This window comes from Pseudorca crassidens, chromosome X, assembly GCF_039906515.1.
Source record: "Pseudorca crassidens isolate mPseCra1 chromosome X, mPseCra1.hap1, whole genome shotgun sequence".
In the NCBI taxonomy this organism is placed as follows: Eukaryota; Metazoa; Chordata; class Mammalia; order Artiodactyla; family Delphinidae; genus Pseudorca; species Pseudorca crassidens.
The window spans coordinates 70,160,610-70,184,708 of record NC_090317.1 but is presented as its reverse complement, the minus strand read 5'-3'; positions in this window follow the sequence as shown (position 1 = coordinate 70,184,708).

Sequence of the window (24,099 nt, the reverse complement as noted above, 5' to 3'; positions counted from 1 at the left end):
GGCCTGTAGTTTTATTTCTTTGTGACATCCTTCTCTGGTTTTGGTATCAGGGTGATGGTGGCCTCGTAAAATGAGTTTGGGAGTGTTCCTCCCTCTGCTATATTTTGGAAGAGTTTGAGAAGGATAGGTGTTAGCTCTTCTCTAAATGTTTGATAGAATTTCCCTGTGAAGCCATCTGGTCTTGGGCTTTTGTTTGTTGGAAGATTTTAATCACAGTTTCAATTTCAGTGCTTTTGATGGGTCTGTTCATATTTTCTATTTCTTCCTGATTCAGTCTTGGCAGGTTGTGCATTCCTAAGAATTTGTCCATTTCTTCCAGGTTGTCCATTTTATTGGCATAGAGTTGCTTGTAGTAATCTCTCATGATCTTTTGTATTTCTGCAGTGTCAGTTGTTACTTCTCCTTTTTCATTTCTAATTCTATTGATTTGAGTCTTCTCCCATTTTTTTCTGATGAGTCTGCCTAATGTTTTATCAATTTTGTTTATCTTCTCAAAGAACCAGCTTTTAGTTTTATTGATCTTTGCTATCATTTCCTTCATTTCTTTTTCACTTATTTCTGATCTGATTTTTGTGATTTCTTTCCTTCTGCCAACTTTGGGTTCTTTTTGTTCTTCTTTCTCTAATTGCTTTAGGTGCAAGGTTAGGTTGTTTAGTCGAGATGTTTCTTGTTTGTTAAGGTAGGATTGTATTGCTATGAACTTCCCTCTTAGAACTGCTTTGGCTGCATCCCATAGATTTTGGGTCGTCGTGTCTCCATTGTCATTTGTTTCTAGGTATTTTTTGATTTCCTCAGTGATAACTTCGTTTTAAGTACTGTATTGTTTAGCCTCTATGTGTTTGTATTTTTTACGGGTCTTTTACTGTAATTGATATCTAGTCTCATAGCGTTGTGGTCGGAAAAGATACTTGATACAATTTCAATTTTCTTAAATTTACCAAAGCTTGATTTGTGACCCCAGATATGATCTATTCTGGAGAATGTTCCCTGAGAACTTGAGAAAAATGTATATTCTGTTGTTTTTGGATGGAATGTCCTATAAATATCAATTAAGTCCCTCTTGTTAAATGTATGATTTAAAGCTTGTCTTTCCTTATTTATTTTCATTTTGGATGATCTGTCCATTGGTGAAAGTGGCGTGTTAAAGTCCCCTAATATGAATGTGTTACTGTTGACTTCACCTTTTATGGCTGTTAGTATTTGCCTTATGTATTGGGGTGCTCCTATGTTGGGTGCATAAATATTTACAATTGTTATATCTTCTTCTTGGATCAATCCCTTGATCATTATGTAGTGTTCTTCTTTGTCTCTTCTAATAGTGTTTATTTAAAGTCTATTTTGTCTGATATGAGAACGGCAAATCCAGCATTATTTTGGTTTCCTTTTGCATGGAATATCGTTTACCATCCCTTTACTTTCAGTCTGTATGTTTCTCTAGGTCTGAAGAGGGTCTCTTGTAGACAGCATACCTATGGGTCTTTTTCTTGTATCTATTCAGTCAATCTCTGTCTTTTGGTGGGAGCACTTTGTCCATTTACATTTAAGGTAATTATCGATATGTATGTTCCTATTCCCATTTTTTAAACTGTTTTGGGTTCGTTATTGTAGGTCTTTTCCTTCTCTTGTGTTTCTTGCCTAGAGAAATTCCTTTAGCATTTGCTGTAATGCTGTTTTTGTAGTGCTGAGCTCTCTCAGCTTTTGCTTGTCTGTAAAGGTTTTAATTTCTCCACCAAATCTGAATGAGATCCTTGCTGGGTAGAGTAATCTTGGTTGCAGGTTTTCTCCTTCATCACTTTAAATATGTCCTGCCACACCCTTCTGGCTTGCAGAGTTTTTGCTGAAAGGTCTGCTGTTAACCTTATGGGGATTCCCTTGTGTGTTATTTGTTGTTTTTCCCTTGCTGCTTTTAATATGCTTTCTTTGCATTTAATTTTTGACAGTCTGATTAATATAAGTATTGGCATATTTCTCCTTGGATTTATCCTATATGGGACTCTCTGTGCTTCCTGCACTTGATTAGCTATTTCCTTTCCCATATTAGGGAAGGTTTCAACTATAATCACTTCAAATATTTTCTCAGTCCCTTTCTTTTTCTCTTCTTCTTCTGGAACCACTATAATTTGAATGTCTGTGCATTTAATTTTGTCCCAGAGGTCTCTGAGACTGTCTTCAGTTCTTTTCATTCTTTTCTCTTTATTTTTCTCTGCAGTAGTTATTTCCACTATTTTCTTTTCCAGGTCACTTATCCGTTCTTCTGCCTCAGTTATTCTTCTATTGATCCCATCTAGTGTATTTTGAATTTCATTTATTGTGTTGTTCATCGTTGCTTGTTTCATCTTTAGTTCTTCTAGGTTCTTGTTAAATGTTTCTTGCATTTTGTCTATTCTATTTCCGAGATTTTGGATCATATTTACTATCATTATTCTGAATTCCTTTTCAGGTAGACTACCTCTTTCCTCTTCATTTGTTAGGTCTGGTGGGTTTTTATCTTGCTCCTTCATCTGCTGTGTGTTTTTGTTTCTTCCCATTTTACTTATCTTATTGTGTTTGGGGTCTCCTTTTTTGCAGGCTGCGGGTTCATGGTTCCCATTTTTTTTTTGGTATCTGCCCCCATGGCTAAAATTGCTTCAGTGGGTTTTGTAGGCTTCCTTGTGTAGGGGACTAGTGCCTGTGTTCTGGTGGATGAGGCTGGATCTTGTCTTTCTTGTGGGCAGGTCCACGTCTGGTGTTGTGTTTTGGTGTGTCTATGGACTTATTATGATTTTAGGCAGCCTCTCTGCTAATGGGTGTGGTTGTGTTCCTGTCTTGCTAGTTGTTTGGCATAGCGTGTTCAGCACTGTAGCTTGCTGGTCTGTGAGTGAAGCTGGGTGCTGGTGTTGAGATGAAGTTCTCTGGGAGATTTTCACCATTTGACATTATATTGAACTGGGAGGTCTCTTGTGGATCAGTGTCCTGAAGTTGGCTCTCCCTCCTCAGAGGCACAGCGCTGACTCCTGGCTGCAGCAACAAGATCCTTTCATCCACATGGCTCAGAATAAAAGGGAGAAAAAGTAGAAAGAAAGATAGAAAGAAAGAAAGAAAGGAAGGAAGGAAGAAAGGAAGAAAGGAAGGAAGGAATAAAGAAAGCAAGAAAAGAAAAGAAAGAAAGAAAGGAGGGTGTAAGGAAGGAAAGAAGGAGGGAAGGAAGGAAAGAAAGAAAGAAAGAAGATAAAATAAAATAAAGTAAGATAAAATAAAATAAAGTTGTTAAAATAAAAAATAATTATTAAGAAAAACAATGGACAGATAAAACCCTAAGTCAAATGGTGGAAGCAAAGCTATGCAGACAAAATCTCACACAGAAGCATACACATTCACACTCACAAAAAGAGGAAAAGGGGAAAAAATCATAAATCTTGCTCTCAAAGTCCACCTCCTCAATTTGGGATGATTCGTTGTCTATTCATGTATTCCACAGATGCAGGGTACATCAAGTTGATTGTGGAGCTTTAATATGCTGCTTCTGTGGATGCTGGGAGAGATTTCCCTTTCTCTTCTTTGTTCTCACAGCTCCTGGGGCTCAGCTTTGGATTTGGTCCCGCCTCTGCGTGTAGGTCACCGGAGGGCGTCTGTTCTTCGCTCAGACAGGACGGGGTTAAAGGAGCAGCTGCTTTGGGGACTCTCACTCACTCAGGCCGGGGGGAGGGAAGGGTACGGAGTGCAGTGTGATCCTGTGGCGGCAGAGGCCTGCATGACGTTGCACCAGCTGGAGGCGCACTGTGCATTCTCCCGGGGAAGTTGTCCCTGGATCCTGGGACCCTGGAAGTGGCGGGCTGCACAGGCTCCCCGGAAGGGGAGTGTGGATAGTGACCTGTGCTTGCACACAGACTTCTTGGAGGCAGCGGCAGCAGCCTTAGTGCCTCATGCCCGTCTCTGGGGTCCACGCTTTTAGCCCCAGCTCATGCCCGTCTCTGGAGCTCCTTTAAGCAGCGCTCTTAATCCCCTCTCCTCGGGCACCAGGAAACAGAGGGAAGAAAAATCTCTTGCCTCTTTGGCAGGTCCAGACTTTTACCTGGACTTCCTCCTGGCTAGTCGTGGTGCACTATCCCCCTGCAGGCTGTGTTCACGCCGCCAAACCCAGTCCTCTCCTGCGCTCCAACTGAAGCCGGAGCCTCAGCTCCCAGCCCCGCCCACCCCTGTGGGTGAGCAGACAAGCCTCTTGGGCTGGCGAGTGCTGGTCAGCACCGATCCTCTGTTTAGGAATCTCTCCGCTTTGCTCTCTGCACCCCTGTTGCTGTCCTCTCCGCCACGGCTCCGAAGCCGTCGTCACCCACAGTCTCTGCCCGCAAAGGGGCTTCCTAGTGTATGGAAACCTTTCCTGCTTCACAGCTCCCTCCCACTGGTGCAGGTCCCGTCTCTATCCTTATGTCTCTGTTTATTCTTTTTTCTTTTGCCCTACCCAGGTACGTGGGGACTTTCTTGCCTTTTGGGAGGTCTGAGGTCTTCTGCTAGCTTTCGGTAGGTGTTCTGTAGGAGTTGTTCCACGTGTAGATGTATTTCTGGTGTATCTGTGGGAAGGAAGGTGATCTCAGCGTCTTACTCTTTCGCCATCTTCCCCTCGTCCCTACCCTGCTAATTCTGATTACCAGTGCTGTTCTTACTCCCCACCCCCCATTTTTGTTATAATGAGAATTGTTTTAGTATATGAAGTTGGATTTGATTACTAATGTTGCCATTAACATTTTTGGTTATTTATACATATGCCTACTCATGGGAAATTCCCAATTTCTGTAAGTAATATTTATGCAAGTGAAGCAGGTCTGGTGATCCTTATAATATCCTGTACTTATATATATTACTTTGACCATTTCACAAACTTCATATTGTTTGAGTTTAGCTAAATACTGCAAATTAAATTATATAACCAAAAATAATCACTCTCTAGAACATGCAGTCTTTGGTTTCCTTACAATCCCTTCAGTCCCACGTGGATATTCAGGACTGCTGTGAAGATGTAATGAGGTGATATAGTGCTACTCTGAAAAAGATAAAGTGATATATAAATCTGAGGGGTTGTTATTATAATGATCAATTATGTCATGATAATCACCATTTATTTTTAGTGACTAAAATTTATTATGATTGATTATGATTATTGTAATGTTTTGGTTGTAAATATATGATTATTACGATCAAGATTACTCTGGAAAGTGGTTTAAGGAATCATCAGAATTTGGTTTGAATATTTTCATTCCACTATCAAAAACAACCTTTTCTAAGAAATCCTATCTTTAGTTTATATTTTCAATAATTTTATACTTAAAAGATCAATGTTCTTATAAATAAGAAAGGCTTACATCAGTCCCTAATACCGATAATCTTCTACCTTCACTCACACATAAATGCATACATACATATGCTCACACAAGCAGTGAACCCCATTTTAGTCTGAACTTTTAAGGGTTTCATATATGGAAAATTATCCTTAGTATAAGTCCCCTCCTAAGCAAGAAGCATAGCCAGTTTGGGAAGGCAGGCTGCTTTCAGACACCAAAAGGAATGTCCACCTACCTGTAGCTATGGACTTGAATTTATTACCTACAATCTATTTGAAAAATATTTGGCAGCCTTTGACTTTTGGGTCTGGATCTCATTAGCCATCTGGCATGTGTTAAAGGGACAAATAGCAGAGATGCAGGGTCTTCCAGCATAATAAAAGAGCCCCCACACCTGTGCAGAGAATTCGACTACTGAAAAAGAAACTCCAGGTACCTAGGGAGAAGCCCCACCAGCTTGGAGACAGACTTGACTGTTGGGGCAGAGACTTCCACCAACCAGAAATGAGAATTCACCTGTCTGAGGGAGGGAAGATTTCCTGCCTAAGGAAAGACTCCACTAGTTGCGGTAGATAACCACCTTCCCTGGGAAGAGAATGCACAAATTGGGACAATAAACTTGCATACTGAATGAAAAACTTCACTTTCCTTGGAGGGGAAATACACCTGCAGTCTCTAAGAAACTGATTGTTCAAAAAGAATATGTACAGACTGAAAGAGAAACTCCAAAATCTGTGGAAGAAAATCAGGCTAAAAATTTCTCTCCTCACTCAAAATTAATTTGCCACCCTGAAGCCTCTCTTCTGTCTGATCTACTCTGAAAGTTCAAGAGTAATTGTAGAACTTGAAATAGGTATAGTCTGATCTCAGAGACTACATCTGCACTGCAGTGGAGGAACAGAAGATCTATAAAGCCACAACTCAGATTTCTCTTTCTTCTTTTCCCTTTCTACTTTTATAAAATTTGTCTTATCTGACATGGAAGGGCTCCAAAAGTTGAAAAGGCAGAGTCCTCCATCTTGTTAGTCCAATCCCAGGTAGGACAAGGTAGAGTCCCACAATTCAGCTCACAGGGTGACAGGAGAACATTTTCCTCAGATCTGCATGAGTACTTTCTTAAAAGTCAGCAGCTAAAATTAGGGCATGATCAGAATCTTGAGGCAATCTAAAAACTGAGAAAAGGAAACTGCTTATAGTGACTTTGCTTTGCTCTGGTTTTTTCATAGCTAAGTGTATCGTCTGAGATTTAACTTGGATAGAGAGGTCCCATCAGTTCAGAAGAAATTGATGTCAAGGGGCTCAGACTCAGTAGATTGCTTATAGTATAAAGAGACTTGATTTTCCTCACTCCTATTATTAAAGTCAGGCCAATACATGTAAATAGGAATGAAATAAAGAAACTCATATCCTATAAATTGCTTACAGATTAATAATGAGAGAATGCCGGCATTTAACTTGAAGAACACTGTGCTTCTAATGAAGTGACAACTTGCACACATTAATAACTCAACTTATACAACTATAGGACTTCTAGAATAGCAGTGTGAATAGTTTACCAGAACTTCTCCTAGAGAAACAATACTTTGGTGAAAATTTTAAAAATAAATAACAACTTTTAAAGTCTCTGGAAATTTTCATAAGGGCATACATCAAATGGTGAGACATTTATTCAAGAAGATTTAATCTCTGTAAGAACAATAGGAATCTGTGACATTAAAGACAGAAACCACTCTCAACCCTGCCCCCAGATCCCTGTGATGGAAGCTCTACTCTAGGAGATCTACTTATGGTAGATGCAGCCAAAAAGAGGATTTTCCTCTTCCTTCAGATTTCAATCTAAGGCTAGTTTCACACTAGGAGGAGAGTCACACCAGAATTGGTTATTTCTCCAGCTGCATATCGTAAAAACTCTATTCTTGGTGGACACAGTGAAAAGTATATGGCCTCTCTTCCCACACCTAACTCCCACTTGTGGGTCTAAAGCTTTACCCCAGGCATAGCAAGCCAAGAATACTGATGTTTTGATTGCCTAAATCTAGTTTAATCATAGTGTGGAGAATACATACTGGGAAGGACAAGCCAGGAAGACCAAGGGGCCAAGAAATCTAAGGGCTACAAACCCTATCCAGTGTCCACTCATAGAGCATGAGAGTCACTCTGTGAGAAGTGGGCAACTGCCTCTGCCCATAGATGCAGTGCAGTGGTACAAGCCTCTGCTCAAGCGGAAGGTTATGCCTTAATGATGGAGAGCAGTGAAGCTCTGCTTGACTTTAATTTGGAACATAGGAAGGAAATTTCATGCCTTAGAGTTTTTTTCAAAAACAGTAGAAATTTTGAAGGAAAACAATTATGAGGGAGCTGATAACTCTTTTACCTGTAACAACAACTGAAATGGAAGAACAACTAGAAATTTAATGGAGAGAGCCAGAGAAAGAACCTATAAGAGCCCTCTAGGGCTCATACTTAAATCTGGGGGTCAGAAAGTCTATTCACATATGCTAGATTTCACCCTCTCAAAGAAATCAAACTGGGATATGGGGAAAGCTTTAAAGCTTTGCTCAACACATAGATTCATGAGCAAAGGGTGGAAGCTGGAAGCAATACTGGCTCAAAGTACTTAAACACAAGCTCTGACAAATCAGTAACTGAACAATAAGCTACTCTGACCCAGGGGAAACTCATAGAAATTCAAATTCAAAATAAATCACATTTATTTCTGGAATACTAATAGATTATTTGCAAGCACACACCCAGGAGGATTCAAAAGGGAACATCCAAGCCACAAGTCCCTGCTGAATAAAGGACAATATTGTAAACTCTCCGAACTCTTGAAGCAGCCTTTAAACCACAGGCATATTCAATGGTAAAGGTGAATTTAACTAGCAAAGACATTAAAGCACAACTTCTGAGCAAAAAGTAACTTATGTTGACCCAGAGGAGACCCTTAGGTACCAAGACCAAAAGAAAATTACAAGGAAAAAATATAAGCATGGACATAAGAAGCTGGACACTTCAGGAGGAAAAAGAATTTAGAGATTAACTACAGCCAACCTCTAAACAAATAGACAAATTGAAACAATAACACCAAGCCACGTGGGAGGAGGTAAATCAGTGTAGTAGTCAAGGTTCTCCAGAGAAACAGAACCAATAAGATGAATAGATAGATACAGAGATAGATAGAAAGATATAGATTAAGAGATTTATTATAGGTATTTTCTCACATGCTTATGGAGGCCTAGAGGTCCCTTGCAATCTGCCATCTGCAAGCCAGAGAACCAGGAAAGCTGGTGGTGCAATTCAGCCCAAGTCCAAAGGACTGAGAATCAGGGGGCTGATGATGTAAATACAGATCTGAATCCAAAAGCATGAAAACCAAGAGCACTGATGTCAGAGGGCAGGAGAAGATGGATATCATAGCTCAATCAGAGAGTGAATTTGCCCTTCCTCCACCTTTTTGTTTTATTCAGGTACTCAGTGGACTGATGATGCCCACCCTCATTGGGGAGGACCATCTGATTTATTCAGATCACTAATCCGAATGCTAATCTCTTGTGGAAACACCTTCACAGATACACCCAGAAGTAATATTTTATCAGCTATATGGGCATTCTTTAGCTAGTCAAGTAAACTAGTCATTACAATTAGTATTCAGATTAGCTAAAATATATCGTCCAAAAAGCCCAGGCATCAAAAAATATTAGAAGACATGCAAAGAAACAGAATAATGTGACCCATACACAAGAAAAAGGAAATCAATAGAAATTTTCTTTGAGCTGGTCTTTATTCTAGACTGAGTATATAGGACTGAGAAACAGCTATTATAAATATACTCAAAGAACTATAGGAAACTATGTTGAAGGAAGACATTATTATAATGTGAAATATAGAATTAGAAATACATAAATAGATATTCTGGAGTTGAAAATGTAATAATCAAAATGAAAATTTACTGAAGTGATTCACTAGTAGATTTGAGCTGGCAGAAGAAATAATCAGAAGGGGGAAGATGGCGGAAGAGTAAGACATGGAGATCACCTTCCTCCCCACAGATACACCAGAAATACATCTACACGTGGAACAAATCCTACAGAACACCTACTGAATGCTGGCAGAAGAACTCAGACCTCCCAAAAGGCAAGAAAGTCCCCACGTACCTGGGTAGGGCAAAAGAAAAAAGAAAAAACAGAGACAAAATAATAGTGACAGGACCTGCACCAGTGGGAGGGAGCTGTGACGGAGGAAAGGTTTCCACACACTAGGAAGCCTCTTCGTGGGAGGAGACTGGAGGTGTTGGAGGGCGGGAGCTTCGAAGCTGTGAGGAGAGTGCAGCAACAGGGGTGCAGAGGGCAAAGTGGAGACATTCCCGCACAGAGGATCGGTGCCGACCAGCACTCACAAGCTCGATAGGCTTGACTGCTCACCCGCTGGGATGGGCGGGGCTGGGAGCTGAGGCTCAGGCTTCAGTTGGAGTGCAGGGAGAGGACTGGGGTTGGCGGCAAGAACACAGCCTTCAGGGGGTTAGTGCACCATGGCTAGCCGGGCGGGAGTCCGGGGAAAAGTCTGGACCTGCCGAAGAGGCAAGAGACTTCTTCTTCCCTCTTTGGTTCCGGGTGCGCGAGGAGAGGGGATTAAGAGCATTGCTTAAAGGAGCTCCAGAGATGGGCACGAGCCATGGCTAAAAGTGCGCACCCCAGAGACGGGCATGAGATACTAAGGCTGCTGCTGCCGCCACAAAGAACCCTGTGTGCCAGCACAGGTCACTATCCACACCCCAATCCTGGGGAGCCTGTGCAGCCCCCCACTGCCAGGGTTCCCAGATCCAGGGACAACTTCCCCGGGCGAACACACAGTGCGCCTCCGGCTGGTGCAATGTCACACTGGCCTCTGCCGCCACAGGATTGCCCTGCACTCCATAACCCTCCCTCCTCCCGGCCTGAGTGAACCAGAGTCCCCGAAGCAGTTGCTCCTTTAACCCCATCCTGTCTGAGCAAAGAACAGACGCCCTCCGACTACCTACACGCAGAGGTGGGGCCAAATCCAAAGCTGAGCCCGGGAGCTGTGAGAACAAAGAAGAGAAAGAGAAATCTCTCCCAGCATCCTCAGAAGCAGAGGATTAAAGTTCCACAATCAACTTCATGTACCCTGCATCTGTGGAATACATGAATAGACAACGAATCATCCCAAATTGAGGAGGTGGACTTTAGAGCAAGATTTATGATTTTTTCCCCTTTTCCTCTTTTTGTGAGTGTGTATGTGTATGCTTCTGTTTGAGATTTTGTCTGTATAGCTTTGCTTCCACCATTTGTCCTAGGGTTTTACCTGTCCATTCTTCTTTCTTTAAAAAAAAATTTTTTTCTTAATAATTATTTTTTATTTTAACAACTTTATTTTATCTTTTCTTTCTTTCTTTCCTTCTGTCCCTCCTTCCTTCGTTCTTCCCTTCCTTACCCCTCCCTCCTTCCCTCCCTCCCTCCTTTCTTTCTTTCTTACTTTTTTCTTTCTTTCTTTCTTTCTTTCTTTTTCTTTCTTTCTATTCTCTCCTACTTTCTTTCTTTCTTTCTTTCTTTCTTTCTTTCCTTCTTTCTTTCCTTCTTTCTTTCTTTCTTCTTGTTCTCCCTTTTATTCTGAGCCATGTGGATGAAAGGCTCTAGGTGCTCCAGCCAGGAGTCAGTGCTGTGCCTCTGAGGTGGGAGAGCCAACTTCAGGACACTGGTCCACAAGAGACCTCCCAGTTCAATATAATGTCAAATGGTGAAAATCTCCCAGAGAACTTCATCTCAACACCAGCACCCAGCTTCACTCACAGACCAGCAAGCTACAGTGCTGAACACGCTACGCCAAACAACAAGCAAGACAGGAACACAACCAAACACATCAGCAGAGAGGCGGCCTAAAATCATAATAAGTCCACAGACACCCCAAAACACACCACCAGAGGTGTACCTACCCACCAGAAAGACAAGATCCAACCTCATCCACCAGAACACAGACACTACACCCATCTACCAGGAAGGCTACACAACCCACTGAACCAACTTTAGCCACTTGGAACAGACACCAAAAACAGCAGGAACTACGAACCTGCAGCCTGAAAAACAGAGACCCCAAACACAGTAAGATAAGCAAAATATGAAGACATAAAAACACACAGCAGATGAAGGAGCAAGATAATAACCCACCAGACCTAACAAATGAAGAGGAAAGAGGCAGTCTACCTGAAAAGGAATTCAGAATAATGATACTAAAGATGATACAAAATCTTGGAAATAGAATAGACAAAATGCAAGAAACATTTAACAAAGACCTACAAGAACTAAAGATGAAGCAAGCAATGATGAACAACACAATAAATGAAATTAAAAGTACTCTTGATGGGATCAATAGCCAAATAACTGAGGCAGTAGAACGGATAAGTGACCTGGAAGATAAAATAGTGAAAATAACTACTGCAGAGCAGAATAAAGAAAAAAGAATGAAAAGAACTGAGGGCAGTCTTAGAGACCTTTGGGACAACATTAAACACACCAACATTCGAATTATAGGGGTTCCAAAAAAAGAAGAGAAAAAGAAAGGGACAGAGAAAATACTTGAAGAAATTATAGTTGAAACCTTCCCAAATATGGGAAAGGAATTAGTTAATCAAGTCCAGGAAGCACAGAGAGTCCCATACAGGATAAATCCAAGGAGAAATACGCCAAGACACATATTAATCTAACTGTCAAAAATTAAATACAAAGAAAACATATTAAAAGCAGCAAGGGAAAAACAACAAATAACACACAAGGGAATCCCCATAAGGTTAACAGCTGAACTTTCAGCAGAAACTCTGCAAGTCAGAAGTGACTGGCAGGACATACTTAAAGTGATGAAGGAGAAAAACCTGCAACCAAATTATGGTACCCAGCAAGGATCTCATTCAGATTTGATGGAGAAATTAAAACCTTTACAGACAAGCAAAAGCTGAGAGAGTTCAGCACCACCAAACCAGCTTTAAAACAAATGCTAAAGGAACTTTTCTAGGCAAGAAACACAAGAGAAGGAAAAGACCTACAATAACGAATGCAAAACAATTAAGAAAATGGGAAGACGAACATACATATTGATAATTACCTTAAATGTAAATGAACTAAAGGCTCCCACCAAAAGACACAGATTGGCTGAATGGATACAAAAACAAGACCCATATATATGCTGTCTACAATAGACTCACTTGACACCTAGAGACACATACAGACTGAAAGTAAAGGGATGGAAAAAGATATTCCATGCAAAGGGAAACCAAAAGAAAGCTGGAGTAGCAATTCTCACATCAGACAAAATAGACTTTAAAATAAAGACTATTAGAAGAGACAAAGAACGACACTAGGGACTCGGAGGGGAAGATGGCAGAAGAGTAAGACACGGAGATCACCTTCCTCCTCACAGATACACCAGAAATACATCACACAAGGACCAACTCCTACAGAACACCTACTGAACGCTGGCAGAAGACCTCAGACCTCCCAAAAGGCAAGAAACTCCCCACGTACCTGGGTAGGGCAAAAGAAATAAAGGAGACAAAAGAATAGGGACAGGACCTGCACCAGTGGGAGGGAGCTGTGAAGGAGGAAAGGTTTCCACACACTAGAAAGACCCTTCGCAGGCGGAGACTGTGGGAGGCGGAGGGGGGGAGCTTCAGGGCCATGGAGGAGAGTGCAGCAACAGGGGTGCGGAGGGCAAAGTGGGAAGATTCCCGCATAGAGAGGATTCGTGCCAACCAGCACTCACCAGCCCGAGAGGCTTGTCTGCTCACCCACTGGGGTGGGTGGGGCTGGGAGCTGAGGCTCGGTCTTTGATTGGAGCGAAGGGAGAGGACTGGGGTTGGCGGCGTGAACACAGCCTGAAGGGGTTAGTACACCACGGCTAGCCAGGAGGGAGTCCAGGAAAAGGTCTGGAGCTGCCGAAGAGGCAAGAGACTTTCTTCCCTCTTTGTTTCCTGGTGCACGAGATGACGGGATTAAGAGCGCTGCTTAAATGAGCTCCAGAGACGGGCGCAAGTCGCGGCTAAAAGCGCGGACCCCAGAGACGGGCAGGAGACACTAAGGCTGCTGCTGCCGCCACCAAGAGGCCTGTGTGCGAGCATGGGTCACTGTCCACACCTCCCTTCCGGGGAGCCTGTGCAGCCCGCCACTGTCAGGTTCCCGGGATCCAGGAACAACTTCCTTGGGAGAACACACGGCAAGCCTCAGGCTGGTGCAATGTCATGCCGGCCTCTGCCGCATCAGGTTCTCCCTGCACTCCGTGCCCCTCCCTCCCCCCAGCCTGAGTGAACCAGAGTCCCTGAATCAGCGGCTCATTTAACCCAGTCCTCTCTGAGCGAAAAACAGATGCCCTCCGGCGACCTACACGCAGAGGCATGGCCAGATCCAAAGCTGAGCCCCTGGGAGCTGTGAGAACAAAGAAAAGAAAGGGAAATCTCTCCCAGCAGCCTCAGAAGCAGCGTATTAAAGCTCCACAATCAACTTGATGTACCCTGCATCTGTGGAATACCTGAATAGACAACGAATCATCCCAAATTGAGGAGGTGGGCGTTGAGAGCAAGATTTATGATTTTTTCCAATTTTCCTCTTTTTGTGAGTGTGTATGTGTATGCTTCTGTATGAGATTTTGTCTTTATAGCTTTGCTTCCACCATTTGTCCTAGGGTTCTATCCATCCATTTTTTTAAAATTTTTTTCTTAATAATTATTTTTTAATTTAATAACCTTATTATACTTTATTTTATTTTACTGTATCTTCTTCCTTTCTTTCTTTTGTCCTTCCTATCCTCCTTACTTACCTCCTTCCTTAATCCATCCGTCCGTCCCTCCCTCCCTCCTTTCTTTCTTTCATTCCTTCTTTCCTTCTTTTCTTCTTTCTTTCTTTCTTCCTACTTCTACTAATTCCTTCTCTCTTCTTTTTCTCCCTTTTATTCTGAGCCATGTGGATGAAAGGCTCTTGGTGCTGCAGCCAGGAGTCAGTGTTGTGCCTCTGAGGTCAGAGAGCCAACTTCAGGACACTGGTCAACAAGAGACCTCCCAGGTCCACATAACATCAAATGGCGAAAATCTCCTAGAGAACTCCATCTCAACGCCAGCACCCAGCTACACTCAACGACCAGCAAACTACAGTGCTGGACACCCTATGCCAAACAACTAGCAAAACAGGAACACAACCCCACCCATTAGCAGAAAGGCTGCCTAAAATCATAATAAGTCCACAGACACCCCAAAACAATCCACCAGACGTGGACCTGCCAACCAGAAAGACAAGATGCAGCCTCATCCACCAGAACACAGGCACTAGTCCCCTCCACCAGGAAGCCTACACAACCCACTGAACCAACTTTAGCCACTGGGGACAGACACCAAGAACAAAGGGAACTACGAACCTGCAGCCTGCAAAAAGGAGACCCAAAACACAGTAAGATAAGCAAAATGAGAAGACATAAAAACACACAGCAGATGAAGGAGCAGTATAAAAACCCACCAGACCTAACAAATGAAGAAGAAATAGGCAGTCTACCTGAAAAAGAATTCAGAATAATGATAGTAAAGATGATCCAAAATCTCGGAAATAGAATAAAGAAAATGCAAGAAACAATTAACAAGGACCTAGGAGAACTAAAGATGAAACAAACAATGATGAGCAACACAATAAAGGAAATGAAAAATACTCTAGATGGGATCAATAGCAGAATAACTGAGGCAGAAGAACGGATAAGTGACCTGGAAAAGAAAATAGTGGAAATAACTACTGTAGAGCAGCATAAAGAAAACAGAATGTAAAGAACTGAGAACAGTCTCAGAGACCTCTGGGACAACATTAAACACACCAATATTCAAATTATAGGGGTTCCAGAAGAAGAAGAGAAAAAGAAAGGGACTGAGAAAATATTTGAAGAGATTATAGTTGAATACTTCCCTACTGTGGGAAAGGAATTAGTTAATCAAGTCCAGGAAGCACAGAGAGTCCCATACAGGATAAATCCAAGGAGAAATATGCAAACACATATATTAATCAAACTGTCAAAAATTAAATACAAAGAAAACATATTAAAAGCAGCAAGGGAAAAACAACAAATAACACACAAGGAAATCGCCATAAGGTTAACAGCTGATCTTTCAGCAGAAACTCTGCAAGCCAGAAGGGAGTGGCAGGACATATTTTAAGTGATGAAGGAGAAAAACCTGCAACCAAGATTAGTCTACCCAGCAAAGATCTCACTCAGATTTGATGGGGAAATTAAAAGCTTTACAGACAAGCAAAAGCTGAGAGAGTTCAGCACCACCAAACCAGCTTTACAACAAATGCTAAAGGAACTTCTCTAGGCAAGAAACACAAGAGAAGGAAAAACCTACAATAAAGAACCCAAAAACAATTTAGAAAATAGGAATAGGAACATACATATCGATAATTATCTTAAATGTAAATTGACTAAATGGTCCTACCAAAAGACACAGTTTGGCTGAATGGATACAAAAACAAGACCCATATATATGCTGTCTACAAGAGACCCAGTTCAGACATAGAGACACATACAGATTCAAAGTAAGGGGATAGGTAAAGATATTCCATGCAAAGGGAAACCAAAAGAAAGCTGGAGTAGCAATTCTCATATCAGACAAAATAGACTTTAAAATAAAGACTATTAGAAGAGAAAAAGAAGGACACTACATATTGATCAAGGGATCAATCCAAGAAAAGATATAACAATTGAATGTATTTATGAACCCAACATAGGAGCCCCTCAATACATAAGGCAAATACTAAAAGCCATTAAAGGGGAAATCGACAGTAACACATTCATAGTAGGGCATTTTAACACCCCAGTTTCACCAATGGAATATTCGTCCAAAATGAAAATAAATAAGGAAACCCAGGCTTTAAATGATACATTAAACAAGAGGAACTTAATTGATATTTATAGGACACTCCATCCAAAAACAACAGAATACACATTTTTCCCAAGTGCTAATGGAACATTCTCCAGGATAGATCATATCTTGGGTCACAAATGAAGCCTTGGTAAATTTCAGAAAATTGAAATTCTATCAAATATCTTTTCCAATCACAACGCTATGAGACGAGATATCAATTACAGGAAAAGATCTGTAAAAAATACAAACACATGGAGGCTAAACAATACAGTACTTATTAACGAAGTGATTATGAAGAAATCAAAGAGGAAATTTAAAAATACCTAGAAAAAAATGACAATGGAGACACGATGACCCAAACCTATGGGATGCAGCAAAAGCAGTTCTAAGAGGGAAGTTTATAGAAATAAAAGCCCACCTTAAGAAACAGTAAACATCTCGAATAAACAGCCTAACCTTGCACCTAAAGCAATTAATGAAAGAAGAACAAAAAACCCCAAAGTTAGCAGAAGGACAGAAATCATAAAAATCAGATGAGAAATAAATGAAAAAGAAATGAAGGAAATGATAGCAAAGATCAATAAAACTAAAAGCTAGTTCTTTGAGAAGATAAGCAAAATTGATAAAGCATTAGCAGACTCATCAAGAAAAAAAGGGAGAAGACTCAAATCAATAAAATTAGAAATGAAAAAGGAGAAGTAACAACTGACACTGCAGAAATAAAAAACATCATGAGAGATTACTACAAGCAACTCTATCGCAATAAAATGGACAATCTGGAAGAAAGGGACAAATTCTTAGAAATGCACGACCTGCCAAGAGTGAATCAGGAAGAAATAGAAAATATGAACAGACCAATCACAAACACTGAAATTGAAACTGTGATTAAAAATCTTCCAAAAACAAAAGCCCAGAACAAGATGGCTTCACAGGCGAATTCTATCAAACATTTAGAGAGGAGGTAACACCTATCCTTCTCAAATTCTTCCAAAATATAGCAGCAGGAGGAGCACTCCCAATCTCATTCTACAAGGCCACCATAACCCTGATACCAAAACCAGACAAGGATGTCACAAAGAAAGAAAACTACAGACCAATATCACTGATGAACATAGATGCAAAAATCCTCAACAAAACACTAGCAAAAAGAATCCAACAGCACATTAAAAGGATCATACACCATGATCAAGTGGGGCTTATTCCAGGAATGCAAGGATTCTTCAATATATACAAATCAATGAATGTGATAAACGATATTAACAAATTGAAGGAAAAAATACATTTGATTATATCAATAGATGCAGAGAAAGCTTTCGACAAAATTCAACACCCATTTATGATAAAAACCCTGCAGAAAGTAGGCATAGAGGGAACTTTCTTCAACATAATAAAGGCCATATATGACAAACCACAGCCAACATCGCCCTCAAAGAAGAAAATCTTAAAGCATTTCCACTACGATCAGGAACAACACAAGGTGGCCCACTCTCACCACTCTTACTCAACATTGTTTTGGAAGTTTTAGCCACAGCAATCAAAGAAGAAATGGAAATAAAAGGAATGTAAATCTGAAAAGAAGCAGTAAAAATGTCACTGTTTGCAGATGAAATGCTACTATACCTAGAGATCCTAAAGATGCTACCAGAAAACTACTAGAGCAAATCAATGAATTTGGTAAAGTAGCAGGATACAAAATTATTGCACAGAAATCTCTGGCATTCCTATACACTAATGATGAAAAATCTGAAAGTGAAATCAAGAAAACACTCCCATTTACCACTGCAACAAAAAGAATAAACTATCTAGGAATAAACCTACCTAAGGAGACAAAAGACCTGTAATCAGACAATTATAAGACACTGATGAAAGAAATTAAAGATGATACAAATAGATGGAGAAATATACCAGGTTCTTGGAGTGGAGGAAACAACATTGTGAAAATGACTCTACTACCCAAAGCAATCTACAGATTCAATGCAATCCCTATCAAACTACCACTGGCATTTTTCACAGAACTAGAACAAAAAATTTCACAATTTGTATGGAAACACAAAAGACCCCGAATAGCCAAAGCAATCTTGAGAACGGAAAATGGAGCTGGAGGAATCAGGCTCCATGACTTCTGACTATACTACAAACATACAGTAATCAAGACAGTATGGTACTGGCACTAAAACAGAAAGATAGATTAATGGAACAGGTTAGAAAGCCCAGAGATAATCCCATGCAGATATGGTCACTGTATGTGTGATAAAGGAGGCAGGAATGTACAGTGGAGACAGGACAGCCTCTTCAATAAGTGCTGCTGGGAAAACTGGACAGGTACATGTAAATGTATGAGATTAGATCACACCCTAACACCATACACAAAAATAAGCTCAAATGGATTAAAGACCTAAATGTAAGGCCAGAAACCATCAAACTCTTAGAGGAAAACATAGGCAGAACACTCTATGACATAAGTCACAGCAAGATCCGTTTTGACCCACCTCCTAGAGAAATAGAAATAAAAACAAAAATAAACAAATGAGACCTAATGAAACTTCAAAGCTTTTTCACTGCAACAGAAACCATAAACAAGACCAAAAGACAACCCTCAGAATGGGAGAAAATATTTGCAAATGAAGCAACTGACAAAGGATTAATCTCCAAAATTTACAAGCAGCTCATGCAGCTCAATAAAAAATAACAAACAACCCAATCCAAAAATGGGCAGAAGATCTAAATAGACATTTCTCCAAAGAAGATATACAGACTGCCACCAAACACATGAAAGAATGCTCAATATCATTAATCATTAGAGAAATGCAAATCAATACTACAATGAGATATCATCTCACACCAGTCAGAAGGGCCATAATCAAAAAGTCAAGAAACAATAACTGCTGGAGAGGGTGTGGAGAAAAGGGAACACTGTTGCACTGCTGGTGGGAATGTGAATTGGTACAGCCACTATGGAGAACAGTATCGAACTTCCTTAAAATACTACAAATAGAACTACCATATGACCCAGCAATCCCACTACTGGGCATAAACCCTGCGAAAACCAAAATTCAAACAGAGTCATGTACCAAATGTTAATTGCAGCTCTATTTACAATAGACCAGAGATGGAAACAACATAAGTGTCCATCATCGGATGAATGGATAAAGAAGATGTGGCACATATATACAATGGAATATTACTCAGCCATAAAAAGAAATGAACTTGAGCTATTTGTAATGAGGTGTATGGACCTAGAGTCTGTCATACAGAGTGAAGTAAGTCAGAAAGAGAAAGACAAATACCATATGCTAACACATATATATGGAATCAAGAAAAAAAATATCATGAAGAACCTAGGGGTAAAACAGGCATAAAGACACAGACCTACTAGAGAATGGACTTGAGGATATGGGGAGGGTGAAGAGTAAGCTCTGACAAGGCGAGAGAATGGCATGGACATATATACACTTCCAAGAGTAAGACAGACAACTAGTGGGAGGCAACTGCATAGCACATGGAGATCAGCTCAGTGCTTTGTGACCACCTGGAATGGTGGGATAGGGTGGGTGGGAGGGAGGGAGATGCAGGAGAGAGGAGATATGGGAACATATGTATATGTAAAATTGATGCACTTTGTTATAAAGCAGAAACAACACACCATTGCAAAACAACTATACTCTAATAAAAATGTAAAAATAAAAATAAAGAGTATTAGAAGAGGCAAGGAAGGACACAACATAATGATCAAAGGAACTGTCCAAGAAGAAGATATAACAATTGTTAATATTTATGCACCCATCATAGGAGCACCTCAATACATAAGGCAGATACTAACAGCCATAAATGGGGAAATCAACAGTAACACGCTCATAGTAGGGGATTTTAACACCCCACTTTCACTAATGGAAAGATCATCCAAAATCAAAATAAATAAGGAACACAAGCTTTAAATGATACATTAAAAAGATGGACTTAGTTGATATTTATAGGACATTCCATCCAAAAAGAACAGAATAAACATTTTTCTCATGTGCTCATGGAACACCCTCCATGAAAGATCATGTCTTGCGTCACAAATCAGGCCTTGGTAAATTTAAGAAAATTGAAATTGTATCAAGTATCTTTTCCGACCACAATGCTATGAGACTAGATTTCAATTACAGGAAAAGATCTGTAAGAAATACAAACACATATAGGCTAAACAATACATTACTTAATAACGAACTGATCACTGAAGAAATCAAAGAGGAAATCAAAAAATACCTAGAAACAAATGACAATGGAGACACGACAACCAAAATCTATGGGATGCAGTAAAAGCAGTTCTAAGAGGGAAGTTTATAGCAATACAATCCTACCTTAATAAACAGGAAACATCACGAATAAACAACGTAACCTTACACCTAAAGCAATTAGAGAAAAAGAACAAAAAACCCCAAAGTTAGCAGAAGGAAAGAAATGATAAAGATCAGATCAGAAATAAATAAAAAAGAAATGAAGGAAACTATAGCAAAAATCAATAAAACTAAAAGGTGGTTCTTTGAGAAGATAAACAAAATTGATAAACCATTAGCCAGACTCATCAAGAAAAAAACGGAGAAGACTTAAATCAATAGAATGAGAAATGAAAAAGGAGGAGTAACAACTGACACTGCAGAAATACAAAAGATCATGAGAGATTACTACAAGCAACTTTATGCCAATAAAATGGACAACCTGGAAGAAATGGACAAATTCTTAGAAATGCACAACGTGTCAAGATTGAATCAGGATGAAATAGAAAATATGAACAGACCAATCACAAGCACTGAAGTTGAAACTGTGATTAAAAATCTTCCAACAAACAAAAGCCCAGGACCAGATGGCTTCACAGGCGAATTCTATCAAACATTTAGAGAACAGGTAACACCTATCCTTCTCAAACTCTTCCAAAATATAGCAGTGGGAGGAGCACTCCCAAACTCATTCTAAGAGGCCTCCACCACCCTGATACCAAAACCAGACAAAGATGTCACAAAGAAAGTAAACTACAGGCCAATATCACTGATGAATATAGATGCAAAAATCCTCAACACAATACTAGCAAACAGAATCCAACAGCACATTAAACGGATCATACACCATGATCAAGTGGGCTTTATCCCAGGATTGCAAGGATTCTTCAATATACGCAAATCAATCAATGTGAAACACCATATTAACAAATTGAAGGAGAAAAACCATATTGTTAACTCAATAGATGCAGAGAAAGCTTTCTACAAAATTTAACACTCATTTATGATAAAAACCCTGAATAAAGTAGGCATAGAGGGAACTTTCCTCAACATAATAAACGCCATATATGACAAACCAACAGCCAATATTCTCTTCAATGGTGAAAAACTGAAAGCATTTCCACTAAGATCAGTAAAAAGACAAGGTTGCCCACTCTCACCACTCTTATTTGAAATAGTTTTATAAGTTTTAGCCACAGCAATCAGAGAAGAAATGGAAATAAAAGGAATGCAAACTGAAAAGACGAAGTAAAGATGTGACTGTTTGCAGATGACATGCTACTATAAATAGAGAATCCTAAAGATGCTACCAGAATACTACTAGAGCTAATCAATGAATTTGGTAAAGTAGCAGGATACAAAATTAATGCACAGAAATCTCTGGCATTCTTATACACTAATGACGAAAAATCTGAAAGTGAAATCAAGAAAAGACTCCCATTTACCATTGCAAGAAAAAGAATAAAATATCTAGAATAAATCTACTAAGGAAACAAATGACCTGTATGCAGAAAATTATAAGACACTGATGAAAGAAATTAAAGATGATACAAATAGATGGAGAGATATACCATGTTCTTGGATTGGAATAATCAACATTGTGAAAATGACTATACTACCCAAAGCAATCTACAGATTCAATGCAATCCATATCAAACTACCACTGGCATTTTTCACAGAACTAGAACAAAAAATTTCACAATTTGTATGGAAACACAAAAGACCCTGAATAGCCAAAGCAATCTTGAGAAAGAAAAATGGAGCTGGAGGAATCAGGCTCCCTGACTTCTGGCTATCCTACTAACTACAGTAATCAAGACAGTATGGTGCTGGCACAAAAAGAGAAATATAGATCAATGGAACAGGATAGAGAGCCCAGAGATAAACCCATGCACATATGCTCACCTTATCTTTGATAAAGGATGCAGGAATGGACAGTGGAAAAAGGACAGCCTCTTCAATAAGTGGTGCTTGGAAAACTGGACAGGTACATGTAAATGTATGAGATTAGAACACTCCCTAACACCATACACAAAAATAAGCTCAAAATGGATTAAAGACCTAAATGTAAAGCCAGAAACTATCAAACTTGTAGAGGAAATCATAGGCAGAACACGCTATGACATAAATCACAGCAAGACCCTTTCTGACTCACCTCCTAGAGAAATGGAAATAAAAGCAAAAATAAACAAATGGGACCTAATGAAACTTCAAAGCTTTTGCACAGCAGAGGAAACCATAAACAAGACCAAAAGAGAATCCTCAGAATGGGCAAAAATATTTGCAAATGAAGCAACTGACAAAGGATTAATCTCCAAAATTTACAAGCAGCTCATGCAGCTCAATAACAAAAAAACAAACAACCCAATCCAAAATTGGGGAGAATACCTAAATAGACATTTCTCCAAAGAAGATATACAGATTGCCAACAAACACATGAAAGAATGCTCAATATCATTAATCATTAGAGAAATGCAAATCAAAACTATAATGAGATATCATCTCACACAAATCAGAATGGCCATCATCAAAAAATCTAGAAACAATAAATGCTGGAGAGGGTGTGGAGAAAAGGGAACACTCTTGCACTGCTGGTGGGAATGTGAATTGGTACAGCCACTATGGAGAACAGTATCGAACTTCCTTAAAATACTACAAATAGAACTACCATATGACCCAGCAATCCCACTACTGGGCATAAACCCTGCGAAAACCAAAATTCAAACAGAGTCATGTACCAAATGTTAATTGCAGCTCTATTTACAATAGCCAGGAGATGGAAACAACGTAAGTGTCCATCATCGGATGAATGGATAAAGAAGATGTGGCACATATATACAATGGAATATTACTCAGCCATAAAAAGAAATGAACTTGAGCTATTTGTAGTGAGGTGGATGGACCTAGAGTGTGTCATACACAGTGAAGTAAGTCAGAAAGAGAAAGACAAATACCATATGCTAACACATATATATGGAATCTTAGGGAAAAAATGTCATGAAGAACCTAGGGGTAAGACAAGTATAAAGACACAGGCCTACTAGAGAATGGACTTGTGGATATAGGGAGGGGGAATTGTAAGCTGTAACAAAGTGAGAGAGTGACATGGACACATATACACTACCAAATGTAAAATAGATCGCTAGTGGGAAGCAGCTGCATAGCACAGGGAAATCAGCTCGGTGCTTTGTGACTACCTAGAGTGGTGAAATAGGGAGTGTTGGAGGGAGAGAGACAGAAGAGGGAAGAGTTATGGGAACACATGTATATGTATAACTGATTCACTTTGTTATAAAGCAGAAGCTAAGACACAATTGTTAAGACATTATACTCCAATAAATATGTAAAAAAAAAAAAGAAAAAGAATCAGCAAACTGGAAAAGAAAAAAATAATAATAATAAAATTAATTTTTTAGAAACTTTTTAAAAGATATGATTTATAAAATAGATAACTTATAAGGACCTAGTGTATAGCACGGAGAACTCTACTCAATATTCTATAATGACCTATGTGGGAAAAGACTGAAAAGTGTGGATATGTGTATATTTATAACTGATTCAATTTGCTGTACAGCAGAAACTAACACAACATTGTAAATCAGCTATACTCCAATAAAAACTAAATATA